Source organism: Ammodytes marinus (assembly GCF_949987685.1).
Source record: "Ammodytes marinus genome assembly, chromosome: 14".
Lineage (NCBI taxonomy): Eukaryota > Metazoa > Chordata > Actinopteri > Uranoscopiformes > Ammodytidae > Ammodytes > Ammodytes marinus.
This window is the reverse complement of record NC_137218.1, coordinates 25,661,542-25,679,563: the sequence shown is the minus strand read 5'-3', so window position 1 is coordinate 25,679,563 and position 18,022 is coordinate 25,661,542. Positions and strand designations below refer to the sequence as shown.

The following is an 18,022-nucleotide window of genomic DNA, read 5'->3' as shown; positions in this document are numbered from 1 at the left end:
TGAATGTGACTTTATTTAGTCGCTTTATTTAGTCGCGCTGTCAGTTTGCCGACATGGCTCTCTGTATTCTGTATATGTCCATGATTTAGACTCGATATATAGAAACAGATCGCGTAAGCCGTTCCCGTAGACAACGTTAACGGGCAGGATATCCCCGACTGTGATTTCATCCATCAAACCACAGAGTTTTTTCTGAGTGGCGTCTCACTCGCTCACACTGGCGAGGTCTCCCGAGTCCCGGTGATTTTCACCGTCACAGCGATCGACTCGCTGCTTTGCTCGGGCGGAGGCTTTGTGTGAAGGTGATTTAACATCACGGTCGTTGACGAATGTTATAACTTTATGCTGCATATTTTGCACTGCACTGTTCTGACCCACACAACTGTTGACGCTTAAGTGAAGCTGACATTTTAATGAGCGCACATTGCAGAAATGAAGCGTCTGCAGTGCGCTCACAATCAGAGCCGGGCCCGAGGCACAAGCAAATTTAGGGGTTGCTTAGGGCCCCCGACCGACAGGCCCCCCCCCAATTTTTTTTTTTTTTTTTTTTTTTTTTTGAATTTTATGTGTTTGATATTAACATCATATTATTATATCATACAAAAAAATGAATACAATGTTTTGGTCTAGATAGTTAATAGCCCAATAATTTAATCAGTTCATCTGGGAGGTAATCCAAGTTTAACTGATCACGTCACGTTCACGTCCATGCACAGTGTGTATTGAGTTTATTTAAAAACATTTGGAAATGGGGCTCGGATGCCCATGCACTGTAGAACCTATTTCAGCCTCGTCTGTGGAAAAAAAGATAGCTGGACAACAGAGTTCTTCTGCTTCGTTCCTCTCATTGCATTTAAATGTATTCATTACATTACAGAGAAATATGTCCCATAAAAGAAAAAGAGCACCAAGCCCAACCCAGAGGACCCTGCATAACATTTTATTTTAAATGAACATTTTAATGGAAAATCCAAGTGTCTTTCTTCAATAGCTTCTAATTCATCCGACCCAGTGTCTCCAAATTATTTATTCACACAAAATTTCTCAGATTTAGCCTCTTAATTTTCCTCTCAAAGTGCACCAGATTCATGCATTTCACTTTAAAAAGTTAAAAAAAAATCTCCCGGGGGGGCATACCCCCAGACCCCCCTAGGAGGGTCAGGATCTCAGCTGGCTATTATTTTCATCCAGCTGGACATTGGAGGCAATAGTGGAAAACTCTGGTTGTGTGAATGATATTTAACATTAGTCAATCATTTGGACAGCGAAAAACACCCGACCCCCCTCCCCCCAGAAGGGACGGGTGTTTGTCACCTTTTTCACCTCCTATGAGTTTGCAGGTCTGGTTATGCTAAAGTCTCCTTTTTAGCTTATTTACAAGCATGAACACGTTTTGTCCTGCACCTTATCTTGTAAAACAAGCGACCAAAAAGCTAATTGGCAATCGGCGCTATGGCCGCACATATCAAAAACAGACACGCCCTTCCAGCTGACCCCAACTAAAGTATATCAACGTCAAATAAGTAGAAACTGCTTCACCTGCTTTTTTTCTTATATGAAAAGATAAGTAGAGTATCAGGAGTGATTTGCAGTAGCTAAATTACTGACCAATGAAGAACATTCCACCTCAAAAGAAAACACTAAGTCTGAGGTTTATACTTGACTGCATCTTGTGTCAAGACTCGTTAAGTTCATATAGTAAATGTTAAGATTAAAGAAGTAAGCTACTACGAAATGGCCATTCATTCATTCATTTTATTGAGTGCTAAAAAGGAAATTTGGTGTAGGTAAGTAGGAGTGTCTCTACCCACAGAAAAATTGTTGTGATACAGGAAAGACCCCTTCATCTCCTATCCTGTCTGGGATTTTCATTTTGTTGCATAATCATCTCAAAATGAAATCTTATTCACTGCAGACTCCATCATTGCGCAGGCTGAGCTCCTCCTTTATATTAGTCATCTAAATGAGCTGGAAAGAAAGAAACACATTTGTAAGGAGGTGGCCCTCTAGTGGCAAAAAATCACACACACAACGACTGATATTAAATTTAAATTATACAGTATCTGTAAAATAACTGAACAGAAAAACCGGCAGACTTATTTCAATTGTGGACCACTAAACAGTCAGCATAGACATATGTAATGAGAGTTACAATAGCACCAACAGCATAGTGACACACAGTTCATGACATACTGTCCAAGTTGTGCTTTGCACAGCAAAACAGAATTATACTTGACAAACTGTAGGGTGCAGACCTTAACAACATTTTAATAATTCCTTAGTTAGGAAATACTTTGGCATCCAAAGCTGTACATAGCAGGAATAACTATATGGAAGCCAGCAAAAGTTCAAGTGAATGTAAGCCAAGCAGTGGAGGATAGTTCATGGAAACACTAAAATCACTTCATAGGGTCTTTCTCTAGGAAGTATGACATCTTTATGAGTTATAGGTTCAGGAGAAGGAAGTGGAATTTGAAAGCTGAACCTCTCACCTTCTGGTGATGCTAATACTGGCAGGCCTAGCTAGCCTATGATGATGCAACAGAAGTATGTGTCTGCCTGGCCAAACATCCCTTCCAGCTGCTTGATGTCCCCTGTCTATGGATAGACCAAGGAATTATTGATAATTCCAGAGGCCTCCAGAGCGTGCAAAAGGGGATTGTTCCATCTGCAAATGCAGGACTGCTCAGCACTTTGCACGTGCAATCGGAACAAATACTCAATGTGACTTTTAATTTGACCCTGGTAGGAAAATTCTCTCTTATGGAAAGATTTGAAATTTTGTATCATTTCAGATGACCTAAGGATGTAACCTTTTGCAGATTTCCCCTGGACATTTTCCTCACACAGTATGATGCATATTCTCATTTGACATTTGCAATAAGGATAATATTGTTAATACTCTATAATTGTAATGGTACACTAGCATTTTGGAAGTAATCTGATCGTCATATGATGCCTAGGGACTTGAAAATAGTTAGTTTTCATATTATTTCATACATTTTGATGGTCTCGCAATTTTGTAATTCACACAGGCATTTCCCAAGTGCATCTAGGCTAAATTTAGATGAAGGAAACATGACATAGCCAGTGCCAAAATCGAAATCAGATTTAGTTTACACAGTGTATTACCATCAGTTAGGCTGTTCTAAAGTCTCAAGAAAACCGATAATTTCTTTCATGGATTTTGATCATTATTACCAGGAAAGAAAAACAACCACTTTACATAATGTGCATATAAAATATCAACCCAAACGTTATTAGGGATGCACGTAGAGACTATTTTCCCCAACGTTTAAACAGATGTTTTAATTTAGACTAGTCGACTAAAACAGTGAGAAAACCAAGCACAGTGTGAACGCTTCAGGAGCCCTTCAGCCTTAACATTCTTCTAGACAATTACAGAGCGATTATTGTAAATGTTGTTATAATGTGCAGCACACTGTTTATTATTAATATAACGGCACATCATCAGATACACGTACCGGATGGATTTACACTCATCGATCGCTCCGTCAAGTTATCCCAGTCAGAGCTTTTTGTATGGCGTACGAACAAGGGTCACAGCGGGCCTTTAGGCAGCGGTCAAGAAAACCATTTTGCTTTGTTATGCTCTCACCTTTTTATCTTTCTCTCTCTCTCCCTCTTTTACTAGCACAAAACTATAGGCCTACACACATGTTCATTTTAATATATTATATGTTAAAAGTCCAAGTGATGGGCAATACATTACTAACCGACTTCTGGTGCCGTCTTGTGAGGCAGCGGACGTTTAAACGTTTAACTGACTAGTCATGTGCATCCCTAATAGTTAGGTAGACTGCACAACTTGAAGTTGAAGGCAAGGCAAGGCAAGTTTATTTATATAGCACAATTCATTCAACACAAGGCTCAGACCTCAACCTCAGAACTGGGGTGATGTGATCCAATTTTTTGGTCCTGGTGAGTACTCGAGCAGCAGCGTTCTGAATTAGCTGAAGCTGTCGGATAGATTTTTTTGGAAGGCTTGCAAGGACACTGTTACAATAGTCAAGTCTACTAAAGATAAATGCATGTACAAGTTTTTCTAAATCTTGCTGAGACATAAGCCCTTTAATTCTTGGTATGTTTTTAAGGTGGTATAGTAGGCTGACTTATTAATTGATTTAATGTGTTTTTTGAAATTCAAGTCTTGAGTGACAACACCAAGATTTCTGGCTTGGTGTGTGCTTTCTAACATAACAGATTTAAGCTGTGCGCTGACTTTTAATTGTTCTTCTTTGGCACCAAAGACAATTACTTCAGTTTTGTCGTTGTTTGATTGGCACATCCAATCATTGATTTGTTCAATGCACTTACTCAGTGCTTATATAGGACTATAGTCTTCTGGTGATATGGTTATGTAAATTTGTGTGTCGTCTGCATAATTATGGTAGCATAATTTGTTCTTATTCGTAATCTGAGCTAGTGGGAGCATGTAGATGTTAAACATAAGAGGCCCAAGAATGGAACCTTGGGGGACCCTGCATTCAATATTTGTTTGCTCAGATGTGAAATAAATTGCCTATTGACACATAGTATTCTCTGTCCTTTAAGTAGGATTCAAAGCAGTTTAGTACAGTTCCAGAAAGTCCAACCCAATTTGCAAGGCGATCTAGTAATATGTTGTGGTCAAGTTGAAGTCTTAAAACAAAGAGAAAACATACGTAGGAATTTTTTTTCTCCTTTTCTTTTCTTATTTATTATTGTGCAGGACTTATGGAAGGTGTGTGAGGTACCAGATGTCCCTGCACTATATTTTACACAATATTTTACACATCATTTGGAAGGTCTACTGGCCAGTGACCAAAATAAAATCAGATTCAGCTCATTTAGTGGACAAAAAACAGCATATGAGATTGTTATTCTTATGACTCAAGAAAACAAGAGCATTAAGCCACTAATCGGGGAAGAAATACAATTGCAAATTCAAGGGATGAACAGATTTTATGAGACAATATCATAGTTCATATTTCCACAGACAGATATTGGCAGATGTTATTCAATTCAATAAATAAATCATAATTAAAATGTAGATTCTTAAAACATACATCAAGTTGTGCAGAATTTGTGCAATACTGTATACATATTTGTATGTTCCTGTGTTTTGCAATAGAATAGTGCCTGCATCACTGCTGCCCTCTCACACTGTGCATGTGCTGTACTTTAGCACAAAACAAAAGTTGCATGGACCTTTTATTTTTACTCACATGAATTATTCACACGCCCACTCACATTTTATTTTAAACTGCACGTACGTAGCTTGGGTGAGATCGGATGAGACGCAGCATTCCCATTTGTTTGCTATAAGAAAGCCATAAATACAGCAGCGTGGAAATGTTTGTGTTGTACCGGTAAGTGTGTGCATGGAAGCAAGCAGGACCGAATCTGAAGCATTTTCAGACAAACCCTCGGCATGAACACAGTTTAGAAAATAACAACCCTTCAGTTCATTTCCATGGTTCAATCTTGCAGTAGTGTCAGTATGAAGGCCAGTGCAGCTTCAACTCCAGGGGACACATAACTCTTATGTCAAGGACACACACATACTGATGTTTTAAAAAAAGATATTTTCATCATATTAATAAGTGCATCAGTAGAGTGTGTTTACATATCAATGTCATACCTACATACATTACTGTAGCACTCCAGTTATATTTTACATATGACCTCCATCATTTGTTCCATAAGGTTGCAGTATAGGCATAAAGTATATGGAGCGTATCATATACAAACAGCCCTGAACAATGCTGCTGCAACCTCGCAATGATGACGTTGTCTTTCAGCTGGACTCTTCAGCTTCAAATTCACGGATGCTCACAGTTGCAGTAAAAGTTCACTGTAAAGTTTAAAAAATGTGCAATGGAGAAGAAGGAACCATGTTTCCATTCATTGTGTGTGTGTGTGTGTGTGTGTGTGTGTGTGTGTGTGTGTGTGTGTGTGTGTGTGTGTGTGTGTGTGTGTGTGTCCACATCAATTCCACGTCAGGTTTGCATCAGCAGGTTTGGAGGTTTATTTAATGTCATAGCAGCAAGTTGTAATGTAAAGTAACAAATACATACACATTTGTAAGACCATCAATGAAGGGAACACAGTTTTGCACAATATATTTTTTTCTTCTTCAGTCAAGGTTTATGTTGCCTAGTTAACTTGAACTGTTACTGTTATGACATAGTGGAAAAAAATCCCCCGTGTGTGTTCCATAAAAGTGATGAGAAGCGCACACACGTAACACGGCGATGCGGGCTAAATATCTGCCGTGAGCGATGATTATGAACAATCACAGCCACATGAAAATACTATAGCTCCTATTTCAATGATAAAAATGTGTATTGCAATGACAGGCTCACACTGTCAAACCAGTGTCAAGTTCGAGTGAAACCTTATTCATGTTTCAATAACCAGTTGCTTCCTCTTCTGAACCCCCTTGTTTCAGCAAATTGCATGACATGGCACTTATGTAAAAAACAAAAACAGTGACTGACAAACAAAAACATTCACATCATTGTACATAGCTCATCTATTCTCGTTGACCAATTTGAAGGCTGCAGTAACACAGGCAGACACAGCATACTGTCACTACAATCCTCAAGTCAGTGAATTCAAATATGGCCGCATCGGATATATACTGTACTATCTGAGAGGAAGACTGTTAATTAGTCTCTTTTTTTATTTCTTTTTTTATACATGTTTGAGGTGTAGTTTGGTTGGATGGAAGAGGGAAAAAGACTAAGTACATTTCTCAGCTCCTGTCTGCGTTGTACTGCGCACTGTGTATTTCCTCCCGGGAGTACAATGTGTCAGAATGGCTACATTTTACCGACATTTCAGGAGTTTTACTTATGTGTAAAAAGGAAAAAAAAGTGGACTTATGCCTGTTTATATGTGCGATTACAGCAAACTGTACCTCACTTTAGTCACCAATAATTCAATTATACAGAGCAGCATGTACTGAGCAGTCCTGACTCGTATATTTTTTTGTACCTTGTCTGTAATACATACATTTAGCACACCTCTCACAGACACATGGACTACTCAGTTGGCTATTATCACAAGGTCTTATTGGGGAAATCTGATATGAATAAATAAATGTATATAAAAATACAACAAGCATACCTACAGTATGTCCTGCTGCTCTTCCCTGGTAAAAGGTGTTTCATACATCTAGTTACTGGTGTACGTATATACACTATGATATTTAATAGTGACTCCTAATTTGCATAATTTTCATTTAAATGTAATAAACATTAATATATTTGAGTGATGATTGTTTTTATTTGTGGATTAATACAAATGTTTTAATTTTACCCATTTCAGTTCAGAGTATGGTTTTATTAGAGCACAGGATTTATTGGTATACATACAAAGATAGGTATATACAATTCATGACTCGAATCATGACAGTTTTACATTTAACTTGCCTTTGACGGAGAGATTCCAATCAGTTTGAACTTGAAATGAAAGACACAGGGTACAGAGAGGTGTAACTCTCAGTGAACTGCTTCAGGGCTTGTTTGTTTTTTCTTTTTTTTTCTTTACAATGTTGGGCACCACAACCTCGGCGGCAATTGAACATTTCGCAGCTGAAATCAGTACATTCTGTGGGGAAAAAAATCGCAGTAATACAGTACAAACAGCATAGCGGCCATTTGGCTTCTTAATTCATGTAACAGATCAAGGAGTAGTCACTTCTCTGGTATACCACCCCTCCCCCCCCAAAAAAAAACACCCTTTTCTTGTCATGCTTACTGTGGAGAGAAGACAGCCAGCTGCGTTGTCAAACTTACCTCTGGATTAGGAGAAAATGGACCATGATCACAAAGTCCATTTTTCCCCACTCACATTAAGTTATTGCAATTCCAATACTGCCCAAATAATTTCAAGAACATAAAAATTAAACGGCAAGTTTAACAGGTGCACTAATAGACTATTTCATGCAATGTTCTGATTTTTGTCATGTATACAAAAGCACTGTGTCACATAGGCATAGTGTCACTTTGAGCATCGCCACGTTGAACACACCTTAGGTTAATGGATTAGAATTTGATGGGAAGCTCTTTTCTTGACATGGATCATTGTGGACACATAATAATAATAATAATAATAATAATAATAATAATAATAATAATAATAATAATAATAATGATAATAATAATAATAATAATAATAATAATAATAGTAATAATAATAATAATAACAAAAACTGAAAAGAAACTGTAGAAATGTGTATTCATTGACACCAATGAAGTCAGGTGGGTCACACCAGCATTCCATTATATTAAGATGATTCAAAGTTAGCCATGTGATGGGATTAAATGTCATTATGATTAGTATACAGATGTGTCAAGTGTCTAAGGTGCACAACTGCCTGGAGTAAGCTTAAGTGGATGTGACAAATCACATTAGCAATTATTTCTTGTTTCCTCAACCCCTTTTTTCTCTCTTTAACAAAGAGAAGAAATAAAAAAGTATATTGCTTCAAAAAAACGTTTTTTTTTTTTATATTGTGAAACATTTCATTCACCTCTTCTCGGGTTTTGTCTAGACAGAGCATTACATTATCAGTCAAAGATACATACAGAAAGATGCTGTGAATCCAAGAGATTAAACGATCAACGATGGGACGTGTGACAGTGGCTAATTCCTGGGACCACCTGTTGGAGGAGTGTGTCTGTCTGTGCCAACCTCCTTTCTACCAGCAGGTGGCACAATGCAAGCACTGATGTATTGCCTGGGTGAAGGGGAGGGGCTGAGAGAATAGTCTGTCACAGTAACAATAGTCAGTCCAAGGACTGTGGCCTCAGTGTGTTCTGGCTCTGTGACTGAGGATCTGCAAACCTATAGCTGCACATGCTCTCCATCCATCCATCCCTCCCACCCGCCACCTCCTACGCCTTTAGTCAGTGAGTAATGTTAAAACACAAAGGGGGGCTTTCTCATTTGCTCTTTCCAGACGTGCTGGAGCCCCCGGCCCCCTCTATTTTGTCGGCAATTTCGGACGTGTCTAACTTCTCAGAGCCATCCCCTTTCTCTGACCTCTCCTTCTCGGACCGTTCCTCCCCGTCGGCGAGCTCAGAGCGCTCTGACCTGGCATCCGCGTCCCCCTCCGACTTCTCCTTTCTCTCCGAGTTGTCCGGGTCCATCGACGAGGTGCCTGGCATGTCCAACTTAGCCATGGCCTCATGCTCAGCTATACTGGTGGTGACACATGAAGTCCAGGCCCTCATGTCCTCCTACGGAGACCAGCAAAAGACCAGCCCTGTTAGGAGTCCCCTTTTATCACATAATATCTTTATCCTTTGCGTATTTTCCATATTGTGTTTTGGGGATTGACACCATTTCATCATGTGACGTTCTGGTCGTGGTTAGTATTAACATAAACAGCTGCTGGCCAGCTGTTTTAGATCACCGTTAGCCAAGCCTCGGCTGTGTGTAAATACCTGATTTTCTTTCAGCGTACACACACAACTTACAGGTAGTGGATGGTTAGTAGATATTAGCTGATTTTGACAAAAAGTGTCCTAGATAACTATAGCTAAGTATGCCTTTAATGTTTGCTTTTTGAGGTGTAGTCTCTCCTTGCTAAAGTAAAGGAAAGTCGAGTATATCCTAATGTCTGTTGCTCTTAAACTTGACTAAAATATAAAGTGCTTACCTCATCCTTTGCATGGAATGCAAAGTTGTTGCCATCATCCATTCTGTTGCAAAGAAAATAAACAAGAATTTCTCAGTTTCTCATCCACTGCAATGCCTTTTATAATGATATGTGTAATGAATGCTAGTTGTAATATTCTGTTATTTTTCTCTCCTAAACCTGGAGAAACATTACACTCTTACTTTCAAATCACTTACTTAAGAATGAAGACATTTTTCTTCTTCTTGTATCCCATTGAAGGATCATACGAGCAAGTACTAAGTTCAACGGGAGGCTCTTCGTTGTACGTTGTGGTTAGGTACCTAGCATCCTTGTAGAAGGTCAGCTGTCCATCTTTTAGTATACAATATACGTTCACCCAGGACTTGCTGTTGAATCAAAATGACACATTAGGGGGTCTTAACAGATTCTTTTTTTAATATACTGTATTTACTGTTACTGTTACTCCTTACACCAAAAGTGATATTATAGTAAAAGTAATAATTTAAAAGATGTAAGAAACATTATAGGACAGTAATAACAAAGGTACAACAAAATACAGCTTCAGAAATACATTTAAATAGCATATAGTAGCTCCATAGAGTGCAGTCTCAGACCCCCTCCCCCCTCTCATGCTCCTGAAGCTCCCTCAGAGGCTGTTCACACGGTGAAAACGCAAAGGTTTTCCCCTTTTAAGTTTTCCAAAGTTTGCAAGTTCAGACACAATTGTTTTGAAAACTTTAATCAAGCAAATGGTTTCGGAGAAAATTAATGCCACTAACGTTCAAGTATTGCAAATGACAAGCTTTCTGTGCTCTTTTTTCACTGTGTAGAACTCGTGAAAACAAATGACATGCTGCAGAGCTGTGAATGGGGCTGTGTTAGCGGCTACCTTCCTGTTAGGCCTACTTCAAAATAAAAGTCAACTCACGTTTGTCCAGTTAATGCTATTAATGTGAAGCCATTGAAATGTTATAATGTGAAGACCCAGCCTTAATGCTCTATTTGCTTTAACAGTACATTTACTGCTGTGCGCTGGTCTATAGATAGTGTTTTTTTTAATGCAGAAAGCCGTGTCCCTGGCATTACCGGTGGTGACACAAGTTTATTTTGCTAGAAGAACTGACAGAGCACACATCTTTCCCCAGCCAAAGTGGCGGGTGGTCTCTATAACTTACTACTCGCTTGAACTAAATTTACCCCCATTTGGCGATTATTTTCTGTAAATAAAGATCTGTGTTTAAATATACTGGTTTCTTTAATGTTGTACCAATTGAATCTTGCCAACCTCTTCTATGTAGAACTTTCCTTGACCTACTAGCTATTAATATGGTGATTTGGTTATAGTTATTCATTTAGTTAATCATCAGACTTCCAAATTAATTATGTTGTCATTTTATGATACTGATTTAGATGATAAGCTCTCAATTTCTGTTTAACTGAGTGGTGCCCCGTAAGAAGTTAATTTGAATTCATTTCTGTAATTTTCTTTGATTTTCTTGATAGCTGGAAGTAGAGATCAAAACCTTTACTTCCTCCTACTGCATCTTGTGCATTTTACAGGCATTCTAACATAGTAAAGCACTGCACTGTGTAGTTTACACAAAAAAAAACGATTTAGATTTAGTTTTTGTTGTGTTTTGGAAAAGCTTGAACATGTACTGTTCTCTAAACTTATTAATGTCCAAACCTGGCAGGCCTGTTGTGCCAAATTACAGTTGCTATAATTGGACTACTGCTGAACAGTCAATGGTAAGCTTTTTGTGTTTTGTATGTTTTATCAGTAGTGTGGTACCTGTTTGGGCTTCTCTGCTGAGCTTCCAGGTCAGAGCTGGAGGCTTTTTTGCGGTAGAGGAAGCCTTCGTTATGGGCAGTGTGTGAAGGCGGCTGAGGCGTAGTTGGGGCACCAGTAGCTGGGGCTGAGCGAGAACGTCTTGTCTCCTCTGGCTCTTTTGGACGGGGCCTCCTTCTCGGCTTGGGGCGGTCTCGGGCACGGGGACGTCCATCAAATCGAGTCACAGGTGCTGAGAGGCTGCTAGCGGGCCGATAGGGCTCTCCTCGTGCCTGAGAAAGCAGTGGGGGAAAAAAGAATGGGACATCAAGATCCAAAAATGAAAGTAAAATTAACAACGACCACAACCCCATTTTGATTAATTGTATTTTCGCTGACTCACTTGTGCTGCTTCTCTCTCCTGGGCCTGTTCTACAATCTCTGCCATTGTGGATTTCTTCTCCCTGCAGTGATAACAGACATTAGTCACCAAAACAGGGATACATTCATTATGTGACCTTAAGGTGAGACACTGCAGGTGAATACATTTGCAGCATATGAACAAATCCTTCTGTAACAACCTTCAGAATAGTTCTTAGAATGATTATGGAAATGATTTAGATGATGTAAGTGCTTTTGAAGTTGGGATTTGTGGTTCAGAGCATTGAAAAACATGTATGTTGAGATGGTCATTAAAGATGGTTGTATAGGAGAAATATACAGGCGCAAACAGACTAGGTTTAGTACATAAACAGACAAATATCTCAAAACTGAGCAGTTTTTGAAAAAACAATGTTTTTGCCTGCAGTGTCTAACCATGACAATCATTAGGATCACGCTGGAAAGTGCTGACTAGGCAAACTTTGAAGCCAAACTTTGTAAAAATCATTTGAATTTCACTGTAACCAGCACGACTCATTCACACCTACCCTGAGCGTTTGTCAGAGCCCTCCTTCACAGAGCCCTCCAGGTCGCTGGAGTCCTGCCTCTGCAGCCCCTTTTTGGTGCTCCCCTCCTGTTCGCTGGAAGACTGTCTCTCCAGGCGCCTGCGGTAGCGCTCTTGACGCACGATCATGGGCAGCTCATTCAGCCTGGCCTGAATCTCCTGCTCGCTGGAGGTCTGTCTGCCCAGCTTATACTCCCTCTCTCGCCTCAGGTGGTCCATCTGAGGGTCGGAGCGGCTGCCGCGGGGATCCCGTTGGAGGCGGCCGTGGAGGAGCTCCAGCCCGGACTCTGGCCCCATGTCAGCCATTGGGATATCCCCGTACTGCTCCCGCTGCACCCTGCTGGCCTCCAGGAGGGGGTTCACAGCCTTGTGGATGTGGTTGATCCTGGGCTGCATGAAGTCGGCTTTCAGATGCTGCCATGCGTATGCCATTTTAGGGTCCATGATGCCGCCGCTCTGTGCAATTAAACTAGAACTGCCCAGACTTCCACTGCTGTAATTGTTTTGTGCCAGAAAGCCTGAGCTACCCAGTGCCCCACCGCTCTGATAATTCTGCGCTAGGTATCCAGAACTCACCACACTAGGCGGTTGTGCCAAATACCCAGAGCTCCCCATGTTAGGCTGTTGTTGTGCCAAATATCCTGAACTCCCCATATTGGGCTGTTGTGCCAAATATCCTGAACTCCCTAAATTAGGCTGCTGACCTAAGTATCCAGAACTCCCCATATTCTGTTGTTGGGCTAGGTATCCAGAACTCCCCATATTCTGTTGTTGGGCTAGGTATCCAGAGCTCCCCATATTCTGTTGTTGGGCTAGGTATCCAGAACTTCCCATATTCTGTTGAGGCAGAAGGCCAGGGCTTCCCATACCTCCACTGCTTGGCTGCTGAGCTAGGTTACCTGAACTTCCTAACCTGCCACTGCCTAGATGGTTTTGTATACCACTGGCACACCCAGCTGTAAGTCCATAGTACCCAGAGCTCTCTGCACTGCCAGTCTGATGGTTTTTCCCAAGGTAAGTAGAAGAGTCCACTCCACCACTGTTGGAGGTCAGCGCTGAGAAACCGGAATCACTTCCAGCTCCGGCCGCCTGGTTGCTCATCACAAGGTACGAGGAGCTCACCAACTTCGCACTGGAATGCTGTTCCACTCCCTGGTATCCCGAGCCATTTATGACTGGGTTGTAGCTGGCTAATGTTGACGACAATCGCTGGGAACCCAGATCGAGGCTGGTCTGTAAGGGTTTGGGTTGCGCCTGTACAGTGTGCCTCAAGAAAGATGAGGTAGCACTGGTTGAGGGAACACTGGGAGTCAGACAAGACAATGGGAACATCCTCCGGCTGGAAAGTGGGGTTGTCTTCTTCTCCTCCTCTATTTTCTTCTCAGCCTAAAGAGAGAGTTAAATAAATGACAGTTACCACTGCATAAACCCAATTAAAATGGGAAAACTAAGGCAGGATGACCCAATAAAATTAAGAGTTAAATCAAGTCATTAGGAATTATTTGCTTAAAATAATCAGTTTTTATTGGCTATTTAACAATGTAGCATGGGAGGCAAATGGGGGGGGGGGGGTTCAGCCCATGCATTAAATGTCATAAAACAGATTGAGCCCATGACGATGTTAACTCATGGCAAGCGCCCATGCCTGCTAAGCAAACACAACATCCCAAGGTTATATTTTCCACTCAGCAGAATTAAACTATGACTCCACAAGAGTGATTAAACATTTATCTACAGTCAAACTTACTGCAGAAAGCTGGCGAAGAGAGCTGAAGCGCTCTTTCCAGGTTACAGCAGCCTTGCGAAAGGCCTCGTGGCGAAGGATGAGCTGCTCAACCTCATCTGTTTGGGCCCGGGCCTCTCCTCCCTCTGGCTCTCTAGAGGTGATCAGCGGCTCCTTGGCCTTCAGCCAGGCTTCTGCCTTCACCGTCTCCTGGGCAAACTGGAAACTTTCCTTTTCTGGAGGTGACAGCAGACGAGCTGAACAGTTATCATCATGCAACAATGCAATCTCCAGTAGAAATCTGTTGCTTAAAAGTTTTTGTGTGAATAATTGGGAGGTTTTTGCTCTAGATCATAGCTTGGGTGTCATTTTAGTTATGTTCTGAGTAAATGCATCATGCTAGCTCAACCAAGAAGAAAATAAGATTCATAAATGATTCATGGTAACTTGACAAAGCATTTATAGTTTGAGCCCATTTGACATTTAACACTGTTGTGTTAAGAGCTGCTTCTGCTCTGATCCAGTCGTCTAGTGAGTTACTCACTGTGTTGTAACCTTTCCTGGTGTCTGTCCCATTTTTCAACCATATCCTTCTGCTTGGCCAGGAGGCTGTCCAACTTCTCTTTAATCTGTGGTGACAAACAGATTGCAGTCACACTCACAACAACGTATTGTTGCATCTTAATCAAGTAATTGTTTGTTTTGTTTTGGTCTCATATGTCAAAATCATTTGTATGTGTTTTACTGTTTGTTAGCCTGACCTCCTCTGATGCAGGGTTGCCTGCAGCTATTAGGATCTTGCCAAGATCGGCACACTGCTGTATGGTCTTGCTGCGGCCGTCCACTTTGGCTTTCAACTCCTGATGTTGTCTCATCATCACCTCCAGATGAGTCAAATCCCTGAAGAGAAAGATCAGTTTATTCAAATTACATTAAGCAAAATAAATACTATTAGGGAATCGTTGTAACTATAGAGTGTAAAATGTTAGCTGACGCTTCACAAATATACCAATTTACATAATGTAATCCAACACTAGTGCTGAACACGATTAGTCAAATAATTGATTAGTTGATATTCATTTTAGTTTGTGTCGCGGCTCTAGAAATGGCAATGTCAGTCAGTTATGGTTATGGTTACATGGTATTTGTTTTAAATTTGTCTTAGCCCAAAGTGATGGCCCATTGCCTGAAAAAATAAAAATGATATTCAATTCATGATTACATTTTAAGTAAACATGTCAAGTCAAAAACATTTCCACAGAAAAAACAGCACACAGATCCTTCTCACCTGTTATGTTTGGTAATTGTGTCTTTTCTCTGTTTGGTATCATTGTAAATCAAACATCTTTCAGGTTCGATTGGACTGTTGATTGAACAAAACAAGCAATTTGAAGACAACCCCTCAGACTGGGCATTTTTTATTTTTTCACTTTATAGACTAAAAAATAAGTTATTTTAAAATAGGCCACATACTAAACAGCAATGGATGTAGGCTGAAATTAACAACTATTGAAATCGTTTTGAAAATTGTCGAAAAGTAATTGTTTAGTCTATAACATTTCACAAAGCTATGAAACAAAATGTCAAACCCAATGATGTGTCTTCAAACATCTTGCTTGTTCAACCATTGTTCCAAAACCCATACCCTAATTAACTACACCTCTCAGCTCCAAATGTGAAAAAGTGGGTTACAGCCCTATTCAGGACATGTTTTGCCATTTTAATGTTATGTTTGTGATGTTGATATATCATATTGAGGACAGCTGCTAAAAGACCTCAATCCAAGGGTGAAAGTGCGACAAGATCATTGAGGAAAAATGACAAATAATGGCAGTCACAGCATGAAATAAATAGCCCTCAGTTATTTCATATGAAACAAAAACAGATGAAGTTGACACTGCATAGTTATAACAAAAAAGTAATATGTCTTACCTGGGTTCATCCCATCCTATCTGGCCCATGATGCCTTCCATCCACATCAGGTTTTCACGCACCACTGAGAAGAACTGCACTTTGTCCGTGACTGAGGTGACCTGGACACGACTGGCCTCGCAAGCGCTCAGCAGCACCCTCCAAGCCTCGATCAGTTGCTGCTCTTTCACCATGATGGCCTCAGCCTTCTCCCCAGCATAGATGGTCCTCAACTGGCCAGCATTCTCCTGCAGCTGCCTCACCTACAGTACACCAAGGCAGGATAAAATAAGTAAGTGGCTTCATCGCAGTACAATATAGTCAGTGTAGAAGATCGGTTGTGTTTGTAGAACATTGAACTGAACTGATTTGCCCCTTAGGTCCCCTTACATTTTTTGTTATGTTTGTTACCCTAGCGGACAAAAAGTCCCCTCCCTATAAACTGCCATAAAAACATTATAATTTTTTTTTGGCAGGACAACAACCAGGAGAATTGCCTTTAATTCACCCTATGGTGAAATGGCTCAAAATGGTGATGATGGTGAAAATGAAAAATGTTGATGCTTTGTGTCAAGGATGAAAGCATAACATAATATAAAAAAATATGTTATGCTGTTAAGAAAGCAGGATCAAATTGGTACAAAAAGAGGCCATTTTGAATGGAAGTCAATGGGTGACAAAAACGTCCTTAGTAAAGAGTGTAAGAACAAAAAGTGTCCTGCCTTTAATATAGGTGGTACGAAGGTGCTGAGTAAAAATTCACAAAATATTTGAGGAGGAAAAAAAGCCCTGGCTGGTTAACATTACCACAGCCAAAGTTATACACAAAACAAAGCATAAGGACAGTGCAAAAGGACACAAACGTCCCCAGGAGCACCTAAGGTTTAAGGTGAGACACTGCAGGTGAATAGGGTAACAACGTTACCTTATAGATATCATGAAACTGCAAGCTGATTACCTACATTAAAACAATAATTTTTTTAACTGTTGAATAAATATTCAAATTAGGCAATCTTCATTATGCATAAATGTGCATCTATCTATAAAGCAACAAACGTCTGTCTGTCTGTGTGTGTGCCTGTCTGTCTGTGACTCGCATATCTCTCTCACTGTTAGTCAGATCGGCCCGAGCTTCCGGATATTGCTTGCGCACGGCACAAAGGTGTGCATCCTTGATTGATTATGAAGTTTTGAACCAAATATGTAGAAGTTATCATATTTATATCATGCTGGCGGCGAATACATGCGCACACTGAAGGCCACCTGTGTCATGGTTGTTGTGTCCTTGGGCAAGACACTTCACCCACCCCCAGTGTGAATGTGTATGACTGTAAAGTGCTTTGAGTTCCTAGGAAATAAAGCGCTATAAAAATCCAATCCATTATTAGATTCTGTATACAGCCTTTTTTTCCTTGTATAAATCAAAACATACTATGGACCAGTCTTAAAAATGCAACTTCTGCAAGTAAAAAAAAAAAAAAAGGAAATGTATCATAAATCAGACAAATAAAAAAATATGAACGGGGGGGGGGGCACTCGTGTAGTGGTGGTTAGAGTGCCCGCCCATAGAGGCCCAGTCCTCAGAAGCAGTAGACCACGGGTTTAAATCTGGCCCGTGGTTGTCTCTGCATGTCATTCCCCTCTCCCCCCCATTTCATCTCTGTCTCTCTGACCTGTCTAATAGAGCATAAAAATAAAAAGAGATGAACAAATCCTTTTGTACCAACCTTAGGAATAGAGCCAAGTATGATCCTGGAACGTTTAGTTGATGAAAGTGCTTTAAAAGATGTGATTTTTGATTCAGACAAAAAAACACTAATGTTAAGATAATGGCCTTTAAAGGTGGTTTTATAGGAGAAATATAAAGGACCTAACAGACAAGGTTCAGTCAAATAAACAAAGACATGTCATGGAGGAAAAATAGACAAGAATCTCAAAATTGACCTGTGAAAGAACACTTTTTTTGCCTGCAGGGTCTCACCTTTATTAGGATTTCTGACAGTTGGTCAGGAAAAAGTA

At 40.3% G+C, this 18,022-nt stretch overlaps 1 long non-coding RNA gene across 1 annotated transcript in view; it reads left to right on the top strand.

Annotated features, from left to right (window-relative positions):
* The window catches only part of LOC307260361, a 47,337-nt gene extending 31,113 nt beyond the window's left edge, over positions 1-16,224 (top strand). The window contains exon 5 of the long non-coding RNA XR_013845184.1: positions 16,075-16,224. This is a non-coding gene — a long non-coding RNA (uncharacterized lncRNA). The remainder of the gene's footprint in view (positions 1-16,074) is intronic.
* Positions 16,225-18,022: the final 1,798 nt, after the last annotated feature.